The following is a 5,993-nucleotide window of genomic DNA, read 5'->3' on the forward strand; positions in this document are numbered from 1 at the left end:
ATTTGGGGAAGGGAAACTCCCAAATGAGATTTTTTTTAAAAAAAAAAAAAAAAAAAGAAGCCAAGAGTAGTGTTTAAGAGCTGCACGGTGGCATCTGGTATGGAGGGCTCACCCTTCCCACCACAGACACCTCCAAACTGGGGAGTGGGGTGGGAGAGGTTGTGGGAGCTGGGTGGGGATGGGGGTGCCCAGCATGGCCGTGGCTCAGCCCACGCTCGGGACTACACCTGGCCACTTCTGCTAGCACCAGCTTATTCCACCCGTTAAGTCCTTGCAGGTTTTTGACCAGAAGTCAAGACCTACAGGTAGGCAGCGGCTGGGAAAGCACCAGAGCCTGAGGAAGAGAAGGCTCCAGGGAGCCCCGACTGCAGCCTTGCAATACTTAAAGGGGGCTGATAAGAAAGATGGGGCCAGGGGTGATGGTTTTTAGACCAAAAGAGGGGATTTAGACTGGATATAAGGAAGAAATTTTTCACGCCGAGGGTGGTGAAACACTGGCACAGGTTGCCCCGAGAGGCGGGCACTGCCCCAGCCCTGGGAACACCCAAGGGCAGGCTGGAGGGGGCTCTGAGCACCCTGCTCGAGGGGAAGATGCCCCTGCTCGTGGCAGGGGGGGGGATGGGTGGCCTTTACAGGACCCTTCCAGCCCAAACCACTCCGCGATTCTAAGAAGCGTCTAAAGCAGAATCACAGCCTAATTAGGGAAAGCAGCTGGCGAAGCCTCCTGTGTCGGCCAGAGAGCCATTTTGGGATACTCACATTTTCCTTACTTCCGATTTACAGCGGAGTAACCTTGCTCAAAAAAAAAAAAAAACCCAAGACCCCCTATTCCTCCTTCAAACACCTTAGTGCCACCAGCAAATCAAAGCTGAAGCCGGGATCCTCGGCACGGCCACGCTTTGCTCTGCGTGAGGGTAGAGCCCGTGCTCCCCGCAGGGGCCAGCGAGCGGGGACCCAGCTCTGGGTCCAGGGTCCAAGTGATACGGCAGCTCTCCCACATCCTGGGTGGATTCACTGGGAGGTTAAGTCAACTTTGCAACACCCGGCGCTGAACGGGGCGTGTTTACGTTATCGGCAGGAATTAGAAAAAAAGAAAAAAAAAAAATAAAGACCAACCTGGTTTGCACAATAAAGTGGAATCGCACCCAGAAAGGCTGGAGCTGCTCAAAGAGTGAAACTGGGAGGTGACGGGACACGAGCCGTGGCGGAGCGGGGTTTAATTGCAGAGTGTAATGGATGCAGCCCAACAACCTGGGAATTACCCGGCTTACACACTTGTACATACACACACCTCAGTACTTTTATAACCAAAAATAGGCATTTGCAATTATATAACAACGGGGAATGATGTCTTAAAAGGAGAAAGTGGAGCTGGTTTTGATGGAGGAGAGCTAGGAGGGGCTAAACTGCTCCAATTCAAACAAAGCTTTCGCAGAGACCAGACTAAAATGCCTGCGCGCAGAATAAGAACGGGAGCAAATTCATCCGGACAGTGCTAAAAAAGCCCTGCTCTGAAAAGCCCAGCCCTGCTGGTGCTCCCCAGCAAATCCATCTGAGGCAGCTAGGAGAAAAATTCGAAAGATGAGATGGAGCCAGGGTCCTAGAAACGTCTGCCAAAGATGGGTCTGGGGCCAAAATGAGCAGGGCTGAGCATAAGCACAAAAGCGGGGCTCCGGCAAAGGGCTGCATGCGCCGCGGGAGCCGGGGAGGATCCGGCCCCACGTGCTCCTCTCGGTTAATATTCACTGCGTCGCTGCACATGGTGCACAACCGCCTGTTGCAAGCAGACAGCAAATGCGATCGCCAGGGAGATGCGAAAGCAAAACGCCCTCGCGAGGATTGCAGGCAAACAAGTTTCTGCCTAATCGAGGAAGATTTCCAGTGCCTTAGAGATGGGAAAAGGCTTTACTTGCAAGTGCAGTAGGGCTGCGGTGCTCCCTCCGTCGCTCCGCTTCTTCCAAAGCAAAGGGTCCGTCTGTCTGAGGCGGGTCTGTCTGTCCGAGGTGGGTCCGCTCGCCCCCGCTGGGCTGGGCGCCTTTCAGGGAGGTGCACCCGTGTGCTTGGCACCGTGACACGGAACTCGCCAGGCGGCTGGATTATTCGCAGGGTTTTTACATTGCCTTTTTCAGCAAATGTTGCCGCTGGGGCACAGAGCCGAATCCTGCTGGGTTACTGCACGGCTGCCAGCGTAAGCACAACCAGAGGCTCTGCCGGGGGGAGCTGAACTTCCAACAAGATGCAGATCCCGGGAGCGAAGAGCTTGCACCGTGTCCTCAGAGGCGTTTCTGCTCCGTATTAAAGCACGTTGGGAACCTCCTGGCTGGCAGATGCCGAGCACCCAGGGCTGTGTTCTCCAGCTGCTTTGCGGGATGCACCCTGGACCTGGGAGCAAACAGGGTTGGGGCTGTCCAGATGTATTCGTGCCTTCCCTTCCTATGCATCCCAAAGCCAAAATGCTGCGTTGTCCCTGGAAATCGGCTCCTGTCTTTGCCACCAACTGCTGCACTTGGTGCAGGGCTCAGGCAGGGGCCGTCTCCTCCGTCCTTCCCCCAGCCGGCAGCCAGGCCCAGCAGGAGCAAAGCTGTGTCCCATTTCAGGAATCCAGAGGGCTGGGAGAGCAGTGCATGCAACTTCCCCTTCCCAGCCTCCCTTTTCCTGCTGCCAGGGAGGTGCCTGAGCACCCCAGCACCCTGCACCGAACGTCCCTGGCAGGGAGAGACCCTCCTGCCCCCCGCCGAGGTGGGACCCTATGCTGTACAGGCAACGCTGTGCCCCAGGAGGGATGCTGAGCCCCCCCCACCCCCTCCGAGCCACCTTCGGGGTGCAGCTCACCCCAGCCATGCAGGCAAAGAGCAGGCAGCTGCCCAGGGCCCGCGTCTGGGCTCCGTCTCTGTTAATCCTTGTTACCTACAGCAGGATCCTGGGGGGTCCTTCACGAACCCTCTCGGCCCCTCTCCATTGCCTGGCCCTGTGGGCTCAGGCCGTGGATGGACAAGGGGTGCAGGGGACATCCCACCATGGGTCTGGCCCAGCTGCCAGGACTCATGCCCAAGGAAGAGCCCAGGTCTCAGCAGGCTCCCCAACCTGGTCTGATGGATCCAGAGGTCCCCTCACGCTCTAAAGCCCGCTCGCAGCATCTCTCTGTGAGCCCCTTCCATTGCAAGGAATGGCAGGACCAGGCTGGGGCTCCAGCCCAGCCCAGGCACGTCTGTACCCCAAACCCTGAGGTAAGAGCTTGGCCAGTCTTCTGCTAAAGCAGCCCACGGGTAAGGGGAAGGCCACCTTCTCCACCACCACTTCTCCAACCCCTCGCAGCCACCATGGAGGGGCTCCCCCAGCAAGGCAGCTCTGCTGCGTGGGATTGCAGCCGTGTCCAGCAGTTAGGGGGAGACGAGCAGACCACGGACACGGAGGGGAGAACCGAGCGGAGCAGGCCAGGGCAGGAGCATGAGATGCTGAGCGTGAGGGATGTCCCATCCACTTTTTTTGCAAGTGAAAGGGGCAACCCTTCAGCCCAGGGGGAGGTTTAGCCCAGCCCCAGCTAAGCAGAGATGCTTGCCCCCAGATCCCAGGCTCTGTGATCCCTGTTCCCCCCGGGGGGCGGGGGGGGCATGGGAAGCCCGGCCGAGTGCAGGGCTCTGCAGCACACCCTTCACGTCTCTCCTCCCCGCGGTCATCCCAGCACGCATGGAAATCCCACCACTGCCAAACCAAGCCACGCAGGAAGAAGCTAAAACCCCCAGGAGAGGTTGCTCCCACCCGTCCCACCCCCATAGTGCAGCCTCCTGCCCTCTCCATCCAGACTTGACAACCCCCATGAGAAGATAACACTGGACCCCAGCGTCAGGCAAACAGAGCCCACCGCTGCGAGGGGTGGGGGGGTCCTTGGCAGCCGAGCCTGCCCCCCCCCCTCCCCCCTTGCCCCCCCCCGCTCCGCCTGCGGGGGGGAGGCACCGCCCGCCTCTCTCCTGGAGCGCACACAGGGAAGGCAGCTGCTCCTCACTCACGCTGGAGCGGGTTCCTATGGCGATGCAGAATCAATTATAATAAAAGGTGGAGCACAGCAATTGGAGACGAGAGAAGTTTCGTGAGCTGCCTGCCTGGGAAAGCCAGCCCGTGGGAGAGCGCATGGCTGGGGGCTGAGCCTGCCCGTCCCTGGGCTACGGCTCCTGGATCCCCGGGCTCCCCCCCACAAAAGCCCCTCTAATCCCGAGGGCGATGCATCTGCATCGCTGCCCCTCCAAGACATCCAAGACCCCTGTCTGTCCACAATGTGCCCGTGTCTGTCCCAGACCCACAGCCCCAGTCCCGGCAGCCTGAGATGCTCCGGAGCAAGCACAGCATCCCTGCTGGCCAGGCACACCCCCCCGCTGCTCCGGGGTGCAGCCAGGCCAAGGGACCGTGCAGCAAAGAGATGCTGGGGGCCCAGCCGGCTATGAAGATGTTGAAGGGACTGCAAAAACCTCACTGCAGCCCCACGTGCCCCTTCCCACCCCAGGCTCCAGCAGCAATCCAGCTTGCTGGGCTGCAAAGAGCTGCCAGGCTTGCAGGGAGTCACACCCAGCTCCCAGGGAATGATGCCCAGGCGCTGGGAGCCCTCCAGGAACCTGACCACATGCCTGGACCTGAACCAGGAACCCAGCACAGCCTTGCTGCCCGGCAGTCCCGCACAGGCTCCCGGAGGATGAGCGTGCGTCACCGGCTCTGCCGACTGCCGCCTCCCACCCCCATGCCCTCCCCACCTCTGTCAGCCAGAGCCGTGGGAGCAAACTCAAAGGATGCATTTTCTGCTCTGGGGAAAGGCAAGCAGAGCTGTGGAGCCAGGGCTGATTTTGGAGGAAGAAGGAGCACCAGACGGTTGGTCACCCATGACCAGGACAGACCGGCCATAGGGTCATTATCCCAGCCCCAAGGAACAGCCTCCGAGCTAAAAGACGCAGCAATAGCAGGGTCCAGGCCCCTACCAGGAGGAGGTCAGCAAGTGAAAAATGACCTGCAAATAAATATACTTGGTCACGCAACCAAAACCCCCAAGTTCTTGGCACAGCCTGGCTGGCTGAGCTCCTCCCAAGGCCCCAGCAAGAAGGATTTGGCCATTCCAAATCACTCCAGGAACGTTTTCGGGTCCAGCCCTGGGAGTAGGACGCCCCTTTGAGCACAGTTTCTCCCCTAAGCCATCACTGCTTTGGCCCTGTGTGGGTCGTGGCACCCACTGAACAGCAGATCCCCATGAAAAAAAGCTCAGGCCCTACTGTAGAGGAGCCCCAAGGGGGTAGAGGCAGACAGGAGTAGTAGGAAATGAGGGGGGACACCCAGTGCTACCTGCTCTGGGGAAAAAAAGACTCATCCCTCCTCATCCAGGTGCTTGGAGGGGGGACAGAGAAGCCTCTACCTGGCTGTTGGAAGCACCTAGAAATGTGGATTAGATGCCAAGGTTGCGTGGAGCTGCTGGGAGCTGATGCAATGCCTCCCCATGTTGCTTCCTCTTTATGATTTCAGCAATTTCCCCCGTGCAAAAATTCATGCTGCAAAAATTAATCACCGAGCCATAAAAGCAAACTCCTCTATGTATGTGTGACGGTACCAGAGGAACATAACTGCAATCCCCAGCCCCTTCAGCACAGTGCAGCATGCCCCCTTCCTAAAAGGAGGTGATTCATTGTAAATATCTGGAAATAACCTCCCAATTTTCTGCGCGATCCATCTCAACTGCTAATTGAAATGTTTTTTTTCTGCAAGGTGCCCACAGAGAGCATTCTCACACTTAATCAGCACAGGGAACGCTTGCTGCCTGGGGCAAAGGGGAGACAGGACACATTAGCGGCCTCCCTGCAAAATTAATATTGCTTTGCGAGTCATCTATCCTCTGGCAGGACTGGGAGTGCGTGAATGAACGGTGCCTAAAGGCCACCCTCACATCCGCTCATGGAAGAGTTGTAGGAGCCTTTCGTGCTCTGTGGCTGCACCCTTCGGGGAGCCGTGGCCCCTGCAAG

Source organism: Egretta garzetta, unplaced genomic scaffold, assembly GCF_000687185.1.
Source record: "Egretta garzetta isolate BGI_Z169 unplaced genomic scaffold, ASM68718v1 scaffold4, whole genome shotgun sequence".
In the NCBI taxonomy this organism is placed as follows: domain Eukaryota; kingdom Metazoa; phylum Chordata; class Aves; order Pelecaniformes; family Ardeidae; genus Egretta; species Egretta garzetta.